Source organism: Oryx dammah, unplaced genomic scaffold, assembly GCF_014754425.2.
Source record: "Oryx dammah isolate SB20612 unplaced genomic scaffold, SCBI_Odam_1.1 HiC_scaffold_25, whole genome shotgun sequence".
Lineage (NCBI taxonomy): Eukaryota > Metazoa > Chordata > Mammalia > Artiodactyla > Bovidae > Oryx > Oryx dammah.
Genome location: NW_024070209.1, coordinates 64,177,608 through 64,200,591, shown reverse-complemented (window position 1 = coordinate 64,200,591; position 22,984 = coordinate 64,177,608). Strand labels below are relative to the sequence as shown.

The 22,984-nt window shown below is 39.1% G+C and overlaps 2 long non-coding RNA genes across 2 annotated transcripts in view; both read right to left on the bottom strand.

Moving 5' to 3' along the window:
• Positions 1 to 21,050, bottom strand: part of LOC120851350 — a 175,590-nt gene extending 154,540 nt beyond the window's left edge. Inside the window, exons 1-2 of the long non-coding RNA XR_005718294.1 lie at positions 20,968 to 21,050; positions 19,841 to 19,937 (exon numbers count right to left, since the gene is read on the bottom strand). This is a non-coding gene — a long non-coding RNA (uncharacterized LOC120851350). The remainder of the gene's footprint in view (positions 1 to 19,840; positions 19,938 to 20,967) is intronic.
• On the bottom strand, positions 1,238 to 13,125 carry LOC120851351. Its single transcript, XR_005718295.1, has 3 exons — positions 13,000 to 13,125; positions 8,990 to 8,997; positions 1,238 to 1,249 (listed from the first exon to the last, which is right to left on the bottom strand). It is a non-coding gene; the product is annotated as an uncharacterized LOC120851351 (long non-coding RNA).
• Positions 21,051 to 22,984: the final 1,934 nt, after the last annotated feature.

The following is a 22,984-nucleotide window of genomic DNA, read 5'->3' as shown; positions in this document are numbered from 1 at the left end:
TTAATCCCCCATCTTAATCTGAAAACACCAGCAGCGCCTGGTAGAACACTGTGGTCTCTTTTTGTACTGCGCTGCACTCCACCCACCCCCAACCTCCCCATTCCTGACCAGCTCCTCCTCAGCAGGACCATTCACATGTGCATTCAACTTGCCCCGAATGTGGTTCTTCAATGGAATATCATTACATCTGAAATCAAGGTCACTTGATCCAAGATCGTGCCGGCTCTAGTCATTTTTATTCCTTATGCACTTCATCGTATAATTCATTATGCTGTATAGTAGGAACTATCACAACATTGTAAAATAACTATACACCAATACAAATTAATTTTAAAAAGAAGTATATGGGAAATCTCTCTACCTTCTGCTCAATTTTTGCTGTGAACCTAATGCTGTGAACCTAAAAATAAAGTCTAGGTTTTTTTTTTTTTAATGTTTTTTAAAAAGGGGAGAAATAAAGATCATCACAGAGAGATGAATTAACCACTTTCACATAACCTTAAAGGTATATGTATGCAAAGAGTATTGTCATAAGTTTCAATAGACAGGACTTAACGGCTTGTTTGCAATATATCTCAACTCTCAGTCAGAAGTCAAAAGGATATGGGGCTTTTAAGTACCAATTTAGAATATTTTTGCTAAGCTAAGAGAAGGAAGTGAAACTAACTTCAAAGACTGGTTGGAAACTGTGAAACAATCTCTGTTAACACATGGCAAATGAATTGGCAATTGGAAAATATTTTCCACTATGGGCATCTTTTCACTGCATATTGAGGATCAAGGTTTTTATCTCTCGACTAGAGTTGAAAGGCTCCAACGTTTTGCTACCTGAATTTGTAGTGTTGAAGTCTGCAAGTTGAAGTACATAAAACCTTACTTTCTCTGAAAAAAAAAAAAAGCCTTATGAGTTCAGTGCTTTATTTGGGTTGTATTTTCTTACCAACTTCAGTTGAAAATAGGATTGGTAGATTTTAGTTGGGGAAATTTAGGGGGGCAGCTACTAAATTAAGTTCTGGTCTTGGGGATGCTGAGATTCATGGCAGTTATCTTTGTTTCTATTATTCTATAAGAAGGTTGAACAAGAGTCACTATAAAAGATAAATAAAATCAGAAAACTCTACTCCTTCACTCCAAAAATTTTATTCAACCGAACACCAAGTTAAGATAGATCCTGATCTAGTAGGCTTTCACTCTTTTCCCCTTCTCTTTCACTAAATTCTCCTCCCTAGCACAAGTAGAGTGAGTAACACTCCTTTCCCTAGTAATCTTGTACTCTGTTGCAATATGTATATCTCTGAAAAAATGGTAAAAAGCTTCATCGAGAGTATAAAAATAGGAGAGCTAAAACTTCCCAGCACCACAAATATCTATGAAAATAGCACCTGTGCTATATTTAATAGTATCACTTTCTTCATTTCTCTTCCTGGCATTTTTACTTTGTACAAAGTCAGGCAAAGAGATAGAGCAAAAGGAGGAAGGAAGCATATACAAGCATCCTCACTTCAGTTCACTCACTCAGTCGTGTCCAACTCTTTGCGACCCCATGGACGGCAGCACGCCAGTCTTCCCTGTTCATCACCAACTCCCAGAGCTTGCTCAAACTCTTGCCCGAGTTGGTGATTCTGTCCAACCATCTCATCCTGTAGGCAAACATTCTTGTTCTAGTTTAAGCTTTCAACTGTCCATTTGAGAAGTAAAGTTCCATTAGAAAAAAATAAAATATTGGAATTCAGACACAAAACAGTACATTTTTTTCAATAAATTCAGTCATTCCTATAACACCACTATTTAAATAGTAGAAAAAGCACCCCCCTCCCAATTCAAGAATGATTATTCTTTACAAATGTCAGATTTTTAAGCTCATCACTTTAAATATGAGGAAAATAGACAATCTGGACAGTTGCTATAGCTCCTAATTCATAAATCATCAAACATGAACCTTTCTACCTTAAGCCCAGGGTTGGAGACAATGACCTTGGTTGGTCTAAACAGAACAATAATCTCAGAAAATCTTCACAGTACATTACATAATACATGGGTAAGAGCATGGACCCTAGTAAACCTATCTATGTTTGAATCTCAGTTTTTCTGTTTCCTGTGTAGAAGCTGTGTGGCCTTGAGAAAGTTACTTAACTTCCCTGTGCCTCATTTTTCCCTACAAAATGAGACTAATAGTCATACTAAACTCATATAATTATTAAATGAGTTACTACTTATAAACTGCTATGGGAGTGACTGAATTTTTTTTTTAAATATACACTTTTCCAAGTTAGTTTGAAAATAAGATCTTTCTTCTACTTTATTCAAAGAAAAAAACATTTTACATCCTAAGGTGACAGCATGGGAAGAAATAAAATAAAATGGTAGAATAAGTTTTATTTTTTTTCTAGTTAGCCTTACCATAACAAAATAGAGAAGAATATGCAAAGGCAAAAAATTTTGCAAATGTGTGAAATACATGAAAAAATATCATTTTAGAAGTTCAGAGAGTTTAGAAAAGGATATGATGTGTTTCATGTTTTACTAGCCTACCTTAATTGTAACAAATAGTTCTTTGAGAACTCTTGATTATTCTAAGCAAACTATTTTGTTAAATAAGCTGTTGGATATTTAGGCCACATCTACCTTGGCAAATATTTATTACCCAGAGTTAGAGTTGAGCAAATAAATGCCATATTTTGGAATATCTTAACAACCTGAATTGAGATCTCCAAACAAATATTTCTGGTAGACTTGTTTGTTTGTTTTACTAATAGACATGCTTACCTTAAGCAATGAATAAAATGGGCATCTGGGTTAAATTTTCTATAAAGTTTTTGGCAAGCTTTCTCATATACCCTCTGCTGCTGCTGCTGCTAAGTCACTTCAGTTGTGTCCGACTCTGTGTGACCCCATAGACAGCAGCCCAACAGGCTCCCCCGTCCCTGGGATTCTCCAGGCAAGAACACTGGAGTGGGCTGCCATTTCCTTCTCCAGTGCATGAAAGTGAAAAGTGAAAGTGAAGTCGCTCAGTCGAGTCTGACTCCTAGTGACCCCATGGACTGCAGCCTACCAGGCTCCTCCGTCCATGGGAGTTTCCAGGCAAGAGTACTGGAGTGGGGTGCCATTGCCTTCCCCCATATACCCTCTAGCTGTCATTTAAACCAGCATTCCTGGTTGACTCATTGAAATAGTCATGAAAATGTTTTCCTTCATTCACTCTTTTAGCAAGTATTCATTGAATCTCTATCTGTGCTAGAATTTAGTTAGGTTTTTTCAGACAGCAGTAAACTAAATAGACACAATCCATACCCAAAAGCATGGAATTGGCAAAGATGCCTTGACAGCAAACGTACAACCATGTTGGAAAACGTTCTCACCCCTACTCTTCCAACCTGGATATGTTTGCTCAGCCTCTTCAGGAAAAGGTTTTGACTGGGCAACACAATCTGTGAATTCTCAAGACTCTAGTTAAGAGATTTGAGTAACATTTCAAAGCATTCATCTTGCATGAGTACAGCCAAGCTCCACAAAGCTAAGACTGAGTGAAAAACAATGAAAAGTTCCTTTAATATAGCTCAACTTTAATGAGAGTTAAGGAATGTCCTCCATAGTCCAATGGTAGCTTAATATTTTATTGATTGAAAATTTTTTATAAACGATAAAGTTCAGAACAAGAGATGCTACAAACCACATATGAACTGCAACGACATCAGTTAAAATGTTTGAATATGGAAGGAGGAACTGCCACTGGAGAGGGACAAGGCAAGCAGTCAGAGAAGAGATTCTCTCTCTCTCTTTAGTCGCTAACTCATGTCCGACTCTTGTGACCCCATGGACTGCCAGGCTCCTGTGTCCATGCCCAGGCAAGAATAGTGGAGTGGGTTGCCATTTCCTTCTCTAGGAGATCTTCCCGACCCAGGAATAAAACCCGGGTCTCCTGCATTGCAGGTAAAATGTTTAGGAGAAACTTTAAAAATTCCTCAGGTTATAACTCTTCTGTATAGGAATTCTTCAAGGCTTGATCCAATTATTCCATCATAAAGCCAAAGCAAAGGGTGCCATTCTCAGGCTCTTTAGTTAATTTTACCATATCTCATAGATATAAATTACTCCTAAACCTGAATAATCTTTCTAAAAATATATTTGTAGTCACAGCCAACTAAGGGAAAGATACCAGTGAATCAACCTCAATATAAATTGAACAAGCTTTCAAAACGTATTTCTTAAGAATACCAAGGCTGCATAGTATGATTTCTTTTGGAAGAATTTTTCTCTGTTGTGTATAAGAAACAAAAGTCTGAGGAAAAAACACAAAGAAAATAATGGTTATCTGTTTGAAGCATTTCCGTCCCCCCTTTTTCTTTGTCCCCACCTGTGTTTTCTGTTATTTGTATGAGCTGAACACTTATGACATAAACCCAGGTGGCCACAGCCAAAATGTCAGCTCTGCACATTTGTGCCTGAACAGAGGGCACTTTCATCTCCATCTATGAGACTGATTATCCAGAAACCTACAAACAGCTGTCAGCCAATGTCTTACATAAATAAATACATAAATGAATGCATTGTTATATGCAGACATCCATACAAACTTTTAAAAACACCGTTATGAATTGCTAGGATTATTATTAGTAACAATCACACATGTCTGATCAAAACTATTGCATTAGTAGTTCTCAAATTTTAAGAAGCATGAAAATCCTCTGGAAGGCTTAAGCCCCAGTGACTGGGCCTACCCTCAGGTTCTAATGAAGCAGGTCTTGGGGGAGAGGCCTGAGAATCTGCATCTCTAGCAGGTTACCAGAAGATGCTGGTGCTTCTACTCAGAGACTCACTTTGAGAACGACCTACGTTATCAAGAGCTTCTCAGGTGCCACCTGCCAATGAAAGAGACACAGGAGATGTGGGTTCAATTCCTGAGTCAGGAAGATACCCTGGAGGAGAAAATGGAAACCCACTCTAGTATTCTTGCCTGGAAAAATCCCATAGAGATGGGTTAAAATCCATGGGATCGCAGAGTCAGACACAATTAAGCATGCCCAGCATACTTTGCCTGAATGATGCAAGTCCAAGGGGAACTGGATGGCTCTGTGTTTAGGTGTGTTCAGTTCTACTCTGAGGAAGACAGTGAACAGCTGTTCTTCCCCCTCACTGGAGAGAAGAGAGGAAATGGAATTAACCTGCATGAAAATGATTTAGGTTTACTCTAGAGGGGAAACGTCCCTCCATAATGGTTATTAAGCACTGAGACAGGCTCAGAGGGTTACCAGGAGGAAGTGTTTGTTATCTGTCTCCCTCGAGGTTTTTAAGAATTATAGACCTTACTTGAATGGAGAGGAAGACAAAAGAGATGATATAAGAGACACCAGCTATTTTCTGGGGGACCCAAACCCATTCCAATACCTTTTGGCAACCAGGGATAACTAAATATTTTCTTTTCCTCTGCTCCCCAAATAGAGCAATATAAAATTGTTCTGTGTTTTTATTCTCACTTCAAGGGGAGGGTTTCAGACTCACATAACATTGAAAGAGTTAAATTTATACGCTTGCCTTGAGACATAAGAACAAATCAACAAGGGCAAGATGCTTTTCTGATTTTCTATTTCCCATGCTAAAGTGAAAGTGTTAGTCTCTCAGTCGTGTCCAACTCTGCAACCCCATGGGATGTAGTCCACCAGTCTCCTTTGTCCATGGAATTCTCCAGGCAAGAGTACTAGAGTGGGTTGCCATTCCCTTCTCCAAGGGATCTTTCCTAACCCAGGGATCAAACCCGGGTTTCCTCCATTGCAGGCAGATTCTTTACTGTCTAAGCCACCAAGGAAGCCCTTCCCATGCTAGGTGGTGGCCTAGTCACTAAGTCGTGTCCAGCTCTTGAGATCCCAGGCTCCTGGGATCAAACTCGGGTCTCCTGCATTGCAGGTAGATAATTTACCCAACTGAGCTATGAGGGAAGCCCTAGGGAAACACCAAATCAAGAGGTTTACATCTATCTCCTTGGGGAAAAAGTCCAGATATCAACTCAGTAAAACTAGCAAAAAGTTGCTTTCAACGTAGGCTTGGAGCTTCCCAAGAAAATCTTTGGAGAATGAAAACAGATTTAATGTTATATTGCATGCTCAACTAATTTTCTTCAGGTTAAACACTTCATCCTCAGCTCTTTGCCATCTCAGAGTACTAAACCAGTCACAATCAGCAGCTGGACTCGCCTTTTGTCACTGGACCTCTGGACTTTTCCATGGTTTTCATCATGGAACTTGGACAACTGGCACACCACACTCGCACCAGCTATGACAGCTTGGCCACTGGCAGGTGACGTGAGGATTCAGAGTCCTATCCACCACTCACTGCCTGTGTGACCTTGAGCAAGTCATTTAATCCTTCTGTTCCTCTTCTGTAAATGGAATCAACTCTACCTGCCTCCCTGGGCTGCCTTGGAGATTAAATGTGATATAGTGTGGAAAGGACGTTAGCCCAATGCCTGCCTCACGAACAGGGCTCAACAAATGTTAGCTGTGTCTCCCTTCAAAACCTAGTCCCTGAGGCAAAGATGGTCTGGAAAGAAGCCATCTGAATGGCTCTTAAGTCCAATTCTAGAAAAGTAATGCTCAAAATTCTCCAAGCCAGGCTTCAGCAATACATGAACTGTGAACTTCCAGATGTTCAAGCTGGTTTTAGAAAAGGCAGAGGAATCAGAGATCAAATTGCCAACATCTGCTGGATCATTGAAAAAGCAAGAGAGTTCCAGAAAAACATCTATTTCTGCTTTATTGACTATGCCAAAGCCTTTGACTGTGTGGATCACAATAAACGGTGGAAAATTCTGAAAGAGATGGGAATACCAGACCACCTGACCTGCCTCTTGAGAAACCTGTATGCAGGTCAGGAAGCAACAGTTAGAACTGGACATGAAACAACAGACTGGTTGCAAATAAGAAAAGGAGTACATCAAGGCTGTATATTGTCACCCTGCTTATTTAACTTCTATGCAGAGTACATCATGAGAAACACTGGGCTGGAAGAAGCACAGGATGGAATCAAGATTGCCGGGAGAAATCTCAATAACCTGAGATATGCAGATGACACCACCCTTATGGCAGAAAGTGAAGAGCCTCTTGAGGAAAGTGAAAGAAAAGAGTGAAAAAGTTGGCTTAAAGCTCAACTTTCAGAAAACGAAGATCATGGCACCCAGTCCCGTCACTTCATGGCTAATAGATGGGGAAACAGTGGAAATAGTGTCAGACTTTATTTTGGGGGGCTCCAAAATCACTGCAGATGGTGACTGCAGCCATGAAATTAAAAGAAGATTACTCCTTGGAAGGAAAGTTATGACCAACCTAGACAGTATATTAAAAAGCAGAGACATTACTTTGTCAACAAAGGTCTGTCTAGTCAACGCTATGGTTTTTCCAGTAGTCATGTATGGATGTGAGAGTTGGACTATAAAGAAAGCTGAATGCCAAAGAACTGATTCTTTTGAACTGTGGTGTTGGAGAAGACTCTTGAGAGTCTTTTGGACTGCAAGGAGATCCAACCAGTCCATCCTAAAGGAGATCAGTCCTGGGATTTCTTTGGAAGGACTGATGCTGAAGCTGAAACTCCAGTACTTTGGCCACCTGATGCAAAGAGTTGACTCATTTGAAAAGACCCTGATGCTGGGAAAGATTGAGGGCAGGTAGATAAGGGGACAACAGAGGATGAGATGGTTGGATGGCATCACCAACTCAATGGACATGATTTTGGGTAAACTCCGGGAGTTGGTGATGGACAGGGAGATCTGGCGTGCTGTGGTTCATGGGGTCACAAAGAGTCGGACACGACTGAGTGACTGAACTGAACTGAAGTCAAATTCAACATCTGTTACCAAGAAGATTTTGTAAATAGATTTTTGGCCATCGATATTTTCTCCCAGGTCAACACAACTTTGCTTCAGTGAGCGTCTCTGAATTTCAACTGGCCTGACTGTGTACTGGAAAAAGCCTCTCTTGTAGTGGTATATTAATAAACTGTTTTGGATGCAACTCTACAATTAACTCCCAATCAACTTTTCCTTTGAAACTTATTATTTCTTTTAAGGTGTAATGAGAAATGGAGAAATAACTTTGGAGTTAACTTTGGTATTCAGATTTCCCTGCCTTTTTTTTTTTTTTAAAGAAATACTAAGCACCAATTGTTTCAAAAGGGGACTTACACAGATTATAACTAAAATAATAAAATAAATAGCTATAAAATGGAAATGTGAGCATATATCTGAAAGCATCATTATGAGGATAAAATGGGATAATTGGTGCAAAATGCCACGCAGAGTTCATAGCACATAACTGGCAGTAATTATTGTTATTATGATGGTTTTGAGTATGTGATGAAGTCCTTTCAAATCTCAGAGTTGATGCTTAGAAGTCATTTAATCTTCAGGATAACCTATCTCATTCCTTCATTCTGTAAATATCAGCTTCTTAGACAAAAACACTTTGGACCTGTGTGACTACATCTACAGCAGATTTTACTTGTTCCCTGACTTCTTTCTTTTTTCTTAAGCTGTAGAAGCAGGAATTCGTGGAAAATCTCTAAATGCATTTCTTTTCAATTGATGTGTGTATTCCATACTTAAGTTCCTAGCTGATGCTGTGGAAAATTATCATGGGATCATAGTGATTTAGAGCTGAAAGGATCTTAGGGGTCATCTAATCCACTACTGTTATTTTGAAGATGAGGAAATTGAGATTCAGAAATGTAAGGTGACATTCCATGATGGTGCTTCTTCAACAAGCACCATCAAATCAAGAAGCCCAATTCTTCCTTCCCATCCCAACAGAGAGGCGCTAAAGGAAGTACTAGTAGGTTTGGGATATTTCCTGAATGGAGAGTGTGTTTGTCTTTATTTCCATATCTCCAGGAATTCTGTTATTTGTGAGTGACAGAAAGAACCCAAACTTTAAGGGCAGATTAGGATTCCATTGGTTCATCTAACATAGCACCAGGCTGCAGAAAAATTTTGGACATGAGAGACTTGAAGATCTGGCCTTGTTCTTGATCTCTTGACTCTTTCTTCTGTGGATTGACTTCATTTGCTTAGACTGACCTTCTCTGTTGCTGTTCAGTCGCTAGTCATGTCTGACTCTGCAACTCCATGGACTGCAGCACTCCAGGCCTCCCTGACCTTCTCTGTAAGCAGCCTTAACATAGGGAAAGGATCATACCCATTAGGACCGTGTCCTTCTGAATGTAACAGCAACTCACACACAGTAAGGTAAGTAAATAGAGGTTTTCTTTTTCTGATATAACAAGAATTTTGAAGGTGAGCAGACTCAGGCTGGTGCAGATCCTTGAGATGTTCTCAAAGAATCAAGGTCCTCCCAAGTACTACTCCACTGTTCTCAGCAGGCTGAAGACATCACTCTGTGCAAGTTTCCAGTAGAAGGGAGAGGAGTGAGGGCAAAAGCCACTCATCAGCTAAGTGTGGCCCCTTTCATCAGGACAATAATTTTCCAGAATTATTTTCCATTTATATCACACTGGCCACATACGGTAGATAAGAACATCTGTGGTTCCAAAGACAGTATGAGGAGAGGAGGATTATCAACTGGGAACATTCCCATGCTAAAAAAAAAAAAAAAAAAAGTAAGACTTTGTTCATAAGGTAAAAGGGGGGAAATAAACATCAATAGACAACTTGTTTGCCACAGAACATTCCGCTTAATTTTCAACTGGACAAATCCTGTAAAGGGTTGTGAATTAGTTCTCTTGGGTCCCAGGCCTATCCCTGTAGCCAGAAGAGTGAGAGAGAGTGAGAGATCACAGCCCCAACCGGAACCACAGGCAGGTTAGAAGAAGATTCCGGCATATGGAAGAGCTACAGCTGCCAGATGAAAGGAAGGGGTACACAGCAAAGAAAACAATAGATATAGGAGAGTCCAAATTGCAGAAAATATTGGTGGCTCAGATGGTAAAGAATCTGCCTAAAATGTGGGAGACTTTGTTTTGACCCCTGGGTCAGGAAGACCCGCTGGAGAAGGGAATGCCTACTCACTCCAGTATGTTTGGCTGGATAATTCCACAGGTGGGCTAGAGTCCATGAGGTCATGAAGAGTCAGACATGACTGAGTGATTAAGAAACACTTTAACATAACTATAATACATGTAATATATATATATTATTTTGAATACTATTAATAATAATATTGAATAATAGAATACATATAATACAAAAATCTGCTCAATATTGAAAATGCTGGTCATAGTCATGAATTTTGAAAAAAACCAAGACTTTTCTCTAATGAAGTGCACCAACACACCCCAAAGCCATAGGGAAACCCACAGCAAAAATATGTATATATAAATGTTTAACCAAAATATTAAATATATGAGATTGCATACCCATTAGTCAGGGGCATCATTTTATAGCCTACGGGTGAGTAATAGGTCAATGCTAGGTATCTGCTGCCCTCATCCAGTGATATTATCTTCAATCATGTTAATTAAATTAATATGACCTGCACTAATGAAAACCGCAAAAACCTATTTTGGTATCTCCCAACACATACATTTTGATAATTTAGTCCTGTCAGGCTTGTGTGCCTCTCAGCACCAGACTCAATGCTCATAATATCAGGATAATTTTAAGCATTTTCTACACAAAATCAACAAAGAAAATGACTCGTGAACTAAATTTCATTTCGGTTGAGCAGCAAACCAGATCGAGAATTAGAGATTCATGATGACTTTAGTGATGCTTCTGGTCTTATCCATCTATCTCTCTTTCTTAACATATATTCTTATTTGACATGTTTTCTAAATGATTAGCCACCTGAGAAAATATTTAAATGACCAAATCATAAGGTAAGAAATTTATGGCTTAAATTACATTAAACAAATTCAATATGTTATGCATATGGAAATCAGCAGCTTTCAGATTATATTTTTGCCATTAAAATGTGCCTTAAAAATATTTAGTTTCCGTTTTCCAACAGTCTGATTTTCTTTTTGCCTGCTCATCTGATGGCAGATTCTCAGAGCAACCAAGCGAACACAAATGACTTAGTCCTTGGTTCAGAGAAATAATGGGTTACTAGCATAATTAATTTTATGTTTAATTACTGTAGAATGAAACAATTCAACAATATCCAATCAATCCTTAGAATGACAGAACAGAAGGTCAGCAGTTGCTAAGTCAATTGTTTTGAAAGAGAAATTTATGTCAGGTTCTCTTTTATGTGCTATGGAAAGAAATTGGATAAAAGTGGTCAAGCAAACATTAATTAATTGTATAAATGTAATCTGGTTGTCATGCTAAATCATACAGGCAGGGGATACAGTTCTCAGAATGGTGGGTATGCATCAATTGCAAATTTCAGTGACATGTCCAACCCCACCCCATTGCCCAGTCACACACAGTCAAAAGCTCTGGCGTCAAATATTAACATCTCTAGCATTATTTTCCTAGTCTGTACTGACAGTTCGTAGGAAGGAGTTGATGGTTCCAGTCCATTTCCTTCCACACCACCTCCCAACACTGGGAGCTGAGACTAAACTCAACTCTCCACTCCTCTTCCTGCTCCCCAACCACCACCCGGTGCAACTCCTCTTATTGTCCTATTAACAGCAACAAACTATTTCACAAAAGAGTTTTGCTTTTTCTTTTTTTCTGATCCTAGCACTGATCACATTTGGGAGCTCATGTAGACAATAAGGGAGATTCCTGGGTGGCGCTCGTGGTAAAGAACCAGCCTGCCAATGCAGCAGACATAAGAGATGCCAGTTTTATCCCTGGGTCAGGAAGATCCCTTGGAGGAGGGGATGGCAATCCACTCCAGTATTCTTGCCTGGAGAATCTCATGGAACAGAGGAGGCTGGCTGGCTACAGTCCATAGCGTCGCAAAGAGTTGAACGCAACTGCAGCAACTTAGCATGCACACATTGCAGACAATAAGACTAGAGGATATAGAAGATGGTCCACACTTTTTAACATTTAAAAAAATTCATTTTCTAAGATTTCCTCCTAATTTATGACTTTCCCCAGCATTTAAAGGCATTTAGATACTCTGCCTACGTGACTCAGAAAACCCCAATGTTCTCTCTGCCATATCTAAGGTATCCATATCAGCATGACTATATCCTTATCGCAGGACCACTCCTTCTGCCTCTATTATAATGTTTTTGGGAGATGACCCCAACATCCTATTTTATTTTTTTTCAGTGGTTTCCTTCTGAAACTGAGTATGAAGTAGCCTTTTCTCTGCAAGCTATGGTTTTTCCAGTAGTCATGTATGGATGTGAGAGTTGGACTATAAAGAAAGTTGAGCACTGAAGAATTGATGCTTTTGAACTGTGGTTTGGAGAAGACTCTTGAGAGTCCCTTGGACTGCAAGGAGGATCCAACCTGTCAATCCTAAAGGAAATCGTTCCTGATTATTCATTGGAAGGACTGATGCTGAAGCTGAAACTCCAATACTTTGGCCACCTGATGCAAAGAACCAACTCATTTGAAAAGACCCTGATGGTGGGAAAGATTGAAGGCAGGAGGGGAAGGGGACAACAGAGGATGAGATGGTTGGATGATATCACCAATGCAATGGACATAATTTTGAGCAGGATCCGGAAGTTAGTGATGGACAGGGAAGCCTGGTGTGCTGAAGTCCATGCGGTCACAAAGAGTCAGACATGACTGAGCAACTGACCTTACCAGAAAGATGAAGAAGAATTTGTGAGCATTTAATTAATGGGGCAGGGCAAAATGAAGGAACAGGCTCCTTCATGGAGATTAAAATCAGAGAGTTACAAAGATTTCCCTTGTGTCCATCCTAATGAGGTGGATGAACCTAGGGTCTATTATATGGAGTGAAGTAAGTCAGAAAGAGAAAGACAAATATTGTATATTAATGCATGTGTATGGAATCTAGAGGGATGGTACCGATGAACCTACTTGTGGGGCAGCAATTGAGACAACAGACATAGAGAACAGACTTGTGGCACAGTGGAGGAAGGAGAGGGTAGGACGAATTGAGAGAACGGTATGGAAACATACATTATCATATGTAAAATAGATAGCAAGGTAGAATTTGCTGTGTAACACAAGGAGTTCAACCCAGTGCTCTGTGACAACCTAGAGGGGTGGGATGGAGAGGGGAGTGGGAAGGGGGTTCAGGAGGGAGGGCACATGTGTATACTCGTGGCTGATTCATGTTGATGTATGGCAGAAACTAACACAATATTGTAAAGCAATATCCTCCAATAAAATAAAATAAAATAAATTCCCCTTGGGGAAGTTGAATTGAAGGGGCATGAGGGAGGCAATGGAGAAGGCAATGGCGCCCCACTCCAGTACTCTTGCCTGGAAACTCCCATGGACGGAGGAGCCTGGTGGGCTGCAGTCCATGGGGTCGCTGAGGGTTGGACACAACTCAGTGACTTCACTTTCACTTTTCACTTTCATGCATTGGAGAAGGAAATGGCAACCCACTCCAGTGTTCTTGCCTGAAGAATCCCAGGGACGGCGGGTCCTGGTGGGCTGCCGTCTATGGAGTCGCACAGAGTCGGACATGACGGAAGCGACTCAGCAGCAGCAAAGGGAGGCATCAGATGAAGTGAATCAGTAAATGTTCTGATGTTTGAGCCCGGTACTGCTTGCAGATACATTCAGTTTGTGAAAATTCACTAGCTGGCCTTATAATTTATGTATTTTTTTCTGTTTGTAGATAGATTTTAAGAAAAAGTACTCAAAAATAAAAACTAAAGCCTCTGTCATACAGGCCTTGGTGTCCAGGAGTCTGGGACAAAATGTTTCTCTAAGAGGATCTTGGATTCATTATAGAAAATTATCTGGATGCCTCCAGTTTTTCATGAATCAGTTAAGGTTCTCTGCACACTCTGAGGTGACATTCCAGAATTGCAGCCCCACTCAATCAGGCTGGCTTGGGCCATGAGTGAAATTTGCCCATTGGTTCCCTGGGTCGGGAAGATCCCCTGGAGAAGGAAATGGCAATCCACTCCAGTACTATTGCCTGGAAAATCCCATGGACACAGGAGCTTGGTAGGCTACAGTCCATGGGGTCGCAGAGTCGGATACGACTGAGCGACTTCACTCACTCACTCATTCATGATAGTAGCAATGTAGTCTTTTGAAGCTGTATCTTCAACATAGGAGTTTTACTTGAGAGGCCAGAATTACCCTAAATTACATGAAAACTGTACACTGTTCAGGACCTGTGCATGTACCTGGAAGGCTCTACAGACCAGAACAGGTGGGAAGCCCTCATGACAACACACATCTTCCATCTTCTGTAACAGCACTGTTATCCAGGATCCAAAATCTCCCACGATGCTGAAACAGTTGTTTTCCCTGGGCTACCACATTTTCCAATAGAAGAATTCAGCTAGTTTTCACCTTCTTAAATACAAAGAAACACTGCGACTACAAGTTTAGTATCTTCAAAATAATCTGTAAATTCGTCCTTCCCCTGTTAAGATTGTTTTCAGTAGCAAAAAGTTTGTCTATAGAAACCTGCTTCTCAGAGTGAGTGGATACCAGGCTGACATCCACAGTGCCTTGAAAGCATTATTTACGGTAATAGAAATGGTAGATGCTCTGAATGAAAAGTTGATACCCTCTAAATAAATTCAACCAAAACCAGAAATAGAAATGCAGGTGCTGACTAGGTTAAAACCAGTCAATTATATTCCTCAAAAAGGCACTTGATAAGTCGGCCACTAATATTTCTGAGTAAATCTAATTTAATGTTTGTTTATTTAGCCAAAGATAAACCATCCTTTCCCTGGAGGAGGTCATGGCAACCCATTCCAGTATTCTTGCCTGGAGAATCCCATGGACAGAAGAGTCTGATGGGCTAAGGTCCACAGGGTCACAAAGAGTCAGACACAGCTGAAGCGACGTAACATAGTACAGCACTCACAAACCATCTTTTGTATGATAAGGTCTTTGGGACCACCACGTGTCTAATTTTTCAACCATACAAATACTCAGTACTACAATGCTCATAAAAACTACGTCCCTTTGCTATGAATTCTCATAGATGGTATATATAGTATGGTATATTATATTGTTCAGCATTTTATTTCATGGAAAGTAAGAAACCATCAACTATAAGAAGCACAATTACTTTATATAATATCACTAAGAAAGGAAAAATACTAATTTAAAATTTTTGTGATCTCTCTTTTAAGATACAGCTTTATTTCAAATATTAAAAGGTGAAAATATATCTTAGATGTGATGAAATATGTCTTTTTCTACTACATTTTCTCCACTTTTTTCTACTATGGAGGAAAAATATTCTAGTTAATTTTAAAATTCAATAACAATCACCAGTGGACAAGGATTTGGTGGGGGGTTGTTTTTTAAAATATATTAAGTTGAACATAAGCCTTTTTATGATTTAATATGAAAAAGGATAATATTGTTTTGCTACTTTGAAAACAAAGTTACTGTCTTCTACCAAGTGAACATAAAAGGTCACAATTCCCCTCTTCTATTTTCTGTAATAGTTTTTGCACTGCAGATGAAAATATGACATAAAATAGAGTACATAGGATCCACACAAACTGTAACTTACAAAACGCAGCTTCTCAGTATTTAAGTACAACTCTAAAGCAGTTCTACAGCCACTTTACAAAACCCTAGATACATGTTATTATACATGAGAAGTGCATTTGTGACACTGAATTCAATCACATTCCTTTAAACTTGATCTTTGAATGTCCATGGCAATAATAAAATCATCATTTGCCCCGGTGAATGTTCCTTGAAATTAATTTTCCTTTCCATTTTTAATTTAACACATTCTGCTTTCAAGAAAATAAGCAGAAGTCTAAGTTAGAAGAAAACTCAATTACCTGAAACTTGTAATTCATTCTAAATATATCTCTGAAAAGCTCTGCTTTAAGCAGAACAGTTCATGATTCTTTTCCCTTTTTGTGTAGAGCTGGAATGATTCCTCTAGATTGGGATTTTATTCCTACAAAGATTTTGAAACCTTAGAATAAAACATATATCTCAATGAGACTGAAATTTTTTTAATCAGTAATACTATTTCCCATGTCCACCAATTTAAATATAGTAAAGGGAAATAGACTGAAATATGCTAGGGAAAAAAAAAAAGACCACTAAGATGGGTTACATACTTTGTAAGTAGAATCTGTTAGAAATACTTTCAGTTCAGTTCAGTTCAGTTGCTCAGTCGTGTCCAGCTCTTTGCGACCCCATGAATCACAGCACGCCAGGCCTCCCTGTCCATCACCAACTCCCGGAGTTCACTCAGAAATACTTTAGTATAAAGCATTCCTAACAGTTTATCGATAGCCCTTTCAGATCATTGTGGATCAAAGCTGTTTTCATTTTTACTGGTAAAATTCTGTATAATTTTATATATAAAGTTAAAATTATATATATTTTATAATTTTACTGGTGGAATTCTGAATAAATACTTAACAACCAAATGCAAAGTGTAAATTTTGATTCAATTCTGCATTTTAAAAAGATAGCTTTAAAATACATTTTGGGGACAGTTGGGGGAACTGGAATATAAACTATATATTAGATTATATTATTGCATTGTCCTTTTTCTTAGTTGTGTGTTAATGGTGTTTTAGTAATATAGGAGGATGCTCTGATCATCACAGGATACAAGCTGAAACATTTTAGGAGTGAAGAATCATAATATCCGAATCTACTCTAAAATAATACAAATGCACACACACAGAGTATACAAAGATGACAAAATATTAACAATTAGTTGAATCTAGGTGAAAGGTATACAGATATTCATGGGGCTATGTTTTCTACTTTTCTATAGGCTTGAAAGTTTTTTTTTCAAAATAAAAAGTTGGAGGGAATATTGCATAAATTTATGGAAAGGCTCTTCATCTGAAGAACATTAAATACATGCATATTTTTTTGTTCTTTCCCTCCATTTCGATAGTTGATGTTAGTATGTGCTTCTCTGATGCCCCAATAAAATACTTCTGGAAGAATGGCAGGTCAGCAGGCCTTGTTTTTAAGTTTGTTAACTGACAGCCTACTTAAAAGAAAATGTTACCTAGGCCTGTTTTAAGCCCTGATTGTCACCTCACATGGTCAATGTGTCATGTAGGGTACACTTCATTAAGGAGTGAATTACTTCGCTTGTAATGTGAGCTAAATGAACATCAATGTCAGGTTGTATAAATCATAGATTAAAATGTATCACTAAGTGCAATCAGATAAGCAGCAGCACCCTTTGCCCTCCAAAAACAACCCCAAATCGGGGCTTATTTTATACAAGTGGCAGATAGAAAGTCTCTTTTGTACCACAAAGAAACAATTCTCCTGCCATTGAAAGGACTGCTGGGTTAGGTGTAATATTTACATGTTTTCTTGTCAGTTTTTCGTAACTGGCAAGATTGAAAATTAAAATTTGTTCAAGGGTACATTAGCTAAGAGAGTAAACTGTCCAGGTAAACATCCCATGTAATGATAAGAGAAACAACCAAAAACCCTCTGCAAAGGGTCAATACTAGGAAGCATGCTATTTTGGCAAGATCCCTCCCATGTCCTGTGCATTATCAAAAGGCAAATTCACCATCAAAGATGCTTTCCGAAGATAAGGCCCACGAAACGTGAAACACATCTAATTGTCACGCACTTATCCTAGGTCAACTCAGTGAAATGCATCTTTGTCTCAGCTGTTCTAAACAAGGCAAATGGATTCGGTACTGCATTTACCCAATCAGGTACCGAGTGACCGTGTTGATGATTTTGAACATGGAAGAGGTTTGGTAAAGTGGACAGAGGGTTAACTCCAGCATCAGATAAGAGGTGGCTTTCCATCCCGGGTTGCCAATTTCTGTCTATATAAGTTTGAGCAGGTCAGTTGCTGTTTCTCAAGTTCAGTTTCTTCATCTCTGAAATAGGTATAACAATGCCCACCTCTCTAGATTTTACCATGATTAGAAATAAGATATGAAAAACACCTTGGAGGGGCCTGACACTAGGAGGGTACACAAAAAGGGGGAATTGCCAATTGTATAATAGCAGTCCATTTTATTTTTAAAGATCTAAGTGGTTTTTGATTGAGCGGATTACACTGGTTTAGAGTGAACCATTCAATACATATAGTAGTGAGTTTGAAATATTTAGTAAGGCATATTATGTACTACACCAAGTGAGGTAGAAATTTGGCTAATTACTGTGGCATTTCATCGCAGCTCAAGGAAGATCTGAATTTTCTGACTAGAAGGAATGTCAAGAAACAGTCAAATACCTACATCATTTCCTGTCCTGTACCTCTCTCTAAGTGAGAGCTCCAAATTTTGGTTGAAGAGGATCAGCTGCTTTGTATTTCTCAGAAATCCAGCATGGGAAATGAACCCCAGCACTGACTTCCAGAGAAGGGGATCAAGTGAGCCCCGAAGTCCCATGAAGTGTTCCCAAACAGAACATTTCTAGAGGGACTTACTTAGAAATTTACTAGGCAAGACTTTTTGTTCATCTCCTACTTGTGGAATCCCGTTCTACATCCAGTGATTTCACTATGAAATCACTTTTTCCCAAGGAAAATATAAGCAAAAGTAAAACAAGTTGAATCTTCTAGAATACCAGGACTAAAACTGCTGTTTCGTGCTGAGATGCACCCCAATATCTGGTCTATCTGTAGACATGTGGAAATACTTTTTTTTAACTTTTATGCAATTTTTAAAGGTTAAACTCCATTTATAGGTATTAGGAAATACTGGGCTATATTCTGCACATTATACGATACATCCTTATAGCTTATCTTACACCCAGTGGTTTGTAACTCCCACCCACACCCCTCTACTGCCCCTCATACACACTGATAACCACTAGCTTATTCTCTGTATCTGTGAGTCTGCTTCTTTTCTGTTATATTCACTAGTTCCTTGTACTTTTCTACATGTAAGTGATATCATACAGTATTTGTCTTTCTCTGTCTGACTTATTTTACTGAGCATAATGCCCTCCAAGTCCATCCACGTTGCTGCAAATGGCAAGTTCTCATTCTCTTTTATGGCTGAGCAGTATTCCATTTTACATATACATATATATCACATCTTCTTCATCCATCTATCTGTTGATAGATACGTAAGTTGCTTCCATATCTTGGCAATTGTAAATAATGCTTCTAGAAACATTGAGGTGCATGTATTTTTTGAATTAATGTTTTTGGGTGGGTTTTTTTTTTTTTTTTGATATATACCCAGGAATGGAATGCTGGATTCTACAGTAATTCTCTTTTTGGGTTGTTTTTGGGAAAACTTCATACTATTTTCCATAATGATGGCACACATTTACATTCCTACCAACAGTGTACATGGTGGAAATAATATTTTTGAAATGTGATTTTGCTCTCTTGGCAGAGGGATAAAATTGGGTAGAAAGACCATGTCCAGGGCTGGACATATGGCAAGCGTTCAATCTGTAAACAGAGAAGGAAACTGTACCATAGTCCTTTCCTTCCACGTTAAAGCCAAAAGAGGAAAAAAAATAGTAATTATCATCCAACAAATGAAAAGCTATCTAAAGAGCGTCATTTAGAAAAGCACCCTGGCCAGGCAAGTTTACATTTTCAATGTTAATGTAAACAATCCTTAAGCTGGCTGAAAGGTCAGGACAGCAGCTAATAAAATCAGCAGCTGAATTTAAAATAAAGAAATGTCCTTCCCCTGCAGAGGGAATTTTTAGCTTGTCCTCTCCTTTGGTCACAGCCTGCATGCGAATTTCTTTAGATTTTTCAAAAGTGAAAGTTGGAGTAAATAAGATGTGAATATTGGAGGCTGAGATCTGCTAGATGTGTTTTTTAAACAGCTCTTTAGATGGGCGAATACGGCAGTTTGATTAAGAGATGCATACCTTGATCATCTGTCATCTGCATGTCTTTAAGCCCTGAGGGGTAGTTTGTGCCAGAACCGGAAAGAAGTATGCCCCAAGAGACTGAGGACAGCACTACCTGGTAATCAAAAAAGAGAAATGAACACGGCATTGAAGAGACTTAAAGAGGCGGGCACAAAACTCATTTGTTTATCCCCTAATATAAATTTCCTCCCAGATCTCGTTCATTTCTGCTACCCTTCTCCTTAGCTGGAAAAGAAATTGCATCATTTCTCTTCCTCTGCCTTTACATCTCCATTTTCATAGGGTGCCCCTTTGCATCCTCATGCATGCTGGATGTCAACATTACCCACAGCTCTGGGCCAGCCCAGAGAGAGGGGGAGGGGATCCCTAGTTTAGAATGGCTTTTGTAGATATTCAGGGAACGAACCTTAGGAATCCAGGAACCCAGGAAAGGAGAATGCAGATGGGACTGCACAGTTTGAGAGGTTTGTTGCTCTGAGCTACAGAAGGCCCTGACCCAAATCCAGCTCCTGCCACCCCATCCCAGACTGAGACAAGTCTGAATAGCTCAGCAAACCACACTCATTCATTCTCTAGTATGGCTGTTCACAAGGGGTTTATGCACATTGTACTTTGCTGCATTTCCTCTTTGGAAATTGGCTAAAATACTTTTGTTTTGCATTGTGTATTTTACATTTTGTTGAGTAATTTTTTGTCCATCCCAACACATCATGTTACTTATCCCAGTGTAATAACATAGTAGTCTTAATAACACTTAATCAACGAGTAAATTATAGAATTCTTTGGGGGAAAAAAAGAGTTACAGCAGCATTTATTTAAAATCCTGTGTTCCACATCATTAATTAGGTTGACATAACACCACGTATTTGTTTGAGAAGGTAAACCTGCCTTCTAAGAACAATTCATTGACACATAAATTTTGAAATCTAAGAGCACCCCTCCCCCAAACTTCATTTCTTAACCAAAATCTATAACTTGGCCACCGGTGAAGGTGAATGAATATCAGAAATTTAATAATATAGAGACTAAAAACCAATTATCATCTTACTGCAATGAACAATTTTTGTTTATTTATTATAAAATATTTTAATATCTAAAAACATATGAATAACAATATAGAATACCTTTGGGGTCACCATCCAGCAATTAAATACTAGGACTTCCCTTGTGCTCCAGTGTTAAAACTCTGCCTTCCACTGCAGAGTTCCATCCCTGGTGGGGAAATTAAGATCCCATATACTACACAGTGTTGGGGAAAAGCCCTGCCCCAAAATTAACTACTATAAGCATAATTGTAGTTCCTTGTGGTCCCCTCCCAGATGTATTCCTCTCCAAATCCCCACCAGAGGGAACCCTGATTCTGAATTTGGAGGTTATCATCCAGAAGCATATTTTTAAACTGCTATAATATGTAAATTTCTCTAGATGATATACAGGATCATTTTGCATATTTAAATTTTTTGCATAAATAGTACCATATTGTACATATATAATTTGCAGGTTTTTTAACTCCATAATTTTTTTGGATACAAAATGACTACGCTTTGCTAAGTGTTGTTCTAGTTTATTCATTTTTTATTTTCACATATTATTCTGCCATAGGAATATACCACAGTACAGTCACCCATTGAAAGCCTGATTTTCAAGAGAAGAAATAATCAATGTCATGAGGAAGGAAAGAACAGTCAGATAAAACTAATCCTGTAACTATACACATCATAGCTCCAAACCATGGCTTGGTTGCCCTGATATTTCCCTTCTTGCTGCTCAGGAATCCTATGTAAATAGCTGAGGCAAATGTTAAGGAAACTAATGAAGAGTTTAAGATAGGTAGTGACCTCCAAATACCTCTGGCTAGTCCCAGGCCTCTCCCTGGTGCTAATGGCCTTCTTCACTGCACCAGGGATGCAGAATAATACCTGCAGGAGATCATGTATCAGCTAACTGGACCCTGTGCCACATCACCCTTCAAAATGCAGTGTTTCTCTAGAAAAATAATTTATCTTTTTTTTTTTTAAACCTGTGCACTTGGAGTTATGCATCCTCCAAACACCCATAGAGTATGCCTTTTTCACACTGTAAACACTTCCTCAGATAAGCCAGGCTTGCTCTATTCAATAACTGATCAAAAGGAAGATGAAATGCTTTTCAAAGACAAGCCCTAAAATGAACAGTTTCTCCACCCTTCTAAATCTCAGCTACCCTATTCTGCCCATCCTGACATTCAAAGGAGCAAGTGGGATGAGAAAAAAGAGCCATGAACTAAATAAGGGAGGAGCCCAGGGAGAATCTCTTCAAACTAGGTAAGTATAAAACCGAACTCCTTAGTGCCAGATACTGTAGCTAAGGACATGAGATTGCAGCTCCATCCTGCAGTATTTGGGGGTGCCTGGGCAAAGGAAGTGGCTGGCAGATTGCACATCTAAGAAAATGGATTGGCAGGGATGAGAAAGGCCTGGTGAGTCCAGACTCCAGGAGTGGAAGCTGGAAATAGCCAGGTGCCTGAAGGGCAAGACCAAGATACTGACAAGGGCCTCCTTTTGACACTCAGAAGAACAAGAAGCCCCCCAACACTAGTTAAACATGAGAAACACAATGGGTGATCCAGCAGTGAGGTCACCAGGCAGGTCCTTTAATTCTACACGTCCCTTTCAGCAGAAAGATTCTGATCCATATTTGTGGGGTGGAGGAGGCTCTCATTCATGAAAAGTCTCTATCTAAAAACCAAGTAAATCTACACAATGGAATTAGTGTTGATGTTCAGTCATTAAGCTATGTCTGATTCTTTGTGACCCCATGAACTGTAGCCCACCAGGCTCCTCTTTCCATGGGGTTTTCCAGACAAGAATACTAGAAAATACTAGGAAATTGGTTTGCCATTTCCTTCTTCATACAATGGAATAGTACTCAGCAATTAAAAGGTACAAAATACTGTTATAGAAAGCATAATGGACAAACTTCAAAATCAGGCCAAGAAGAGACAAACCAATATATACAGTATGTTTCCATTGGTGGCTTAGCTCATAAAGAATCTGCCTGCAATGTGGGAGACCTGGGTTCAATCCCCGGGTTGGGAAGATCTCTTGGAGAAGGGAATGGCTACCCACTCCAGTATTCTGGCCTGGAGAATTCCATGGACTG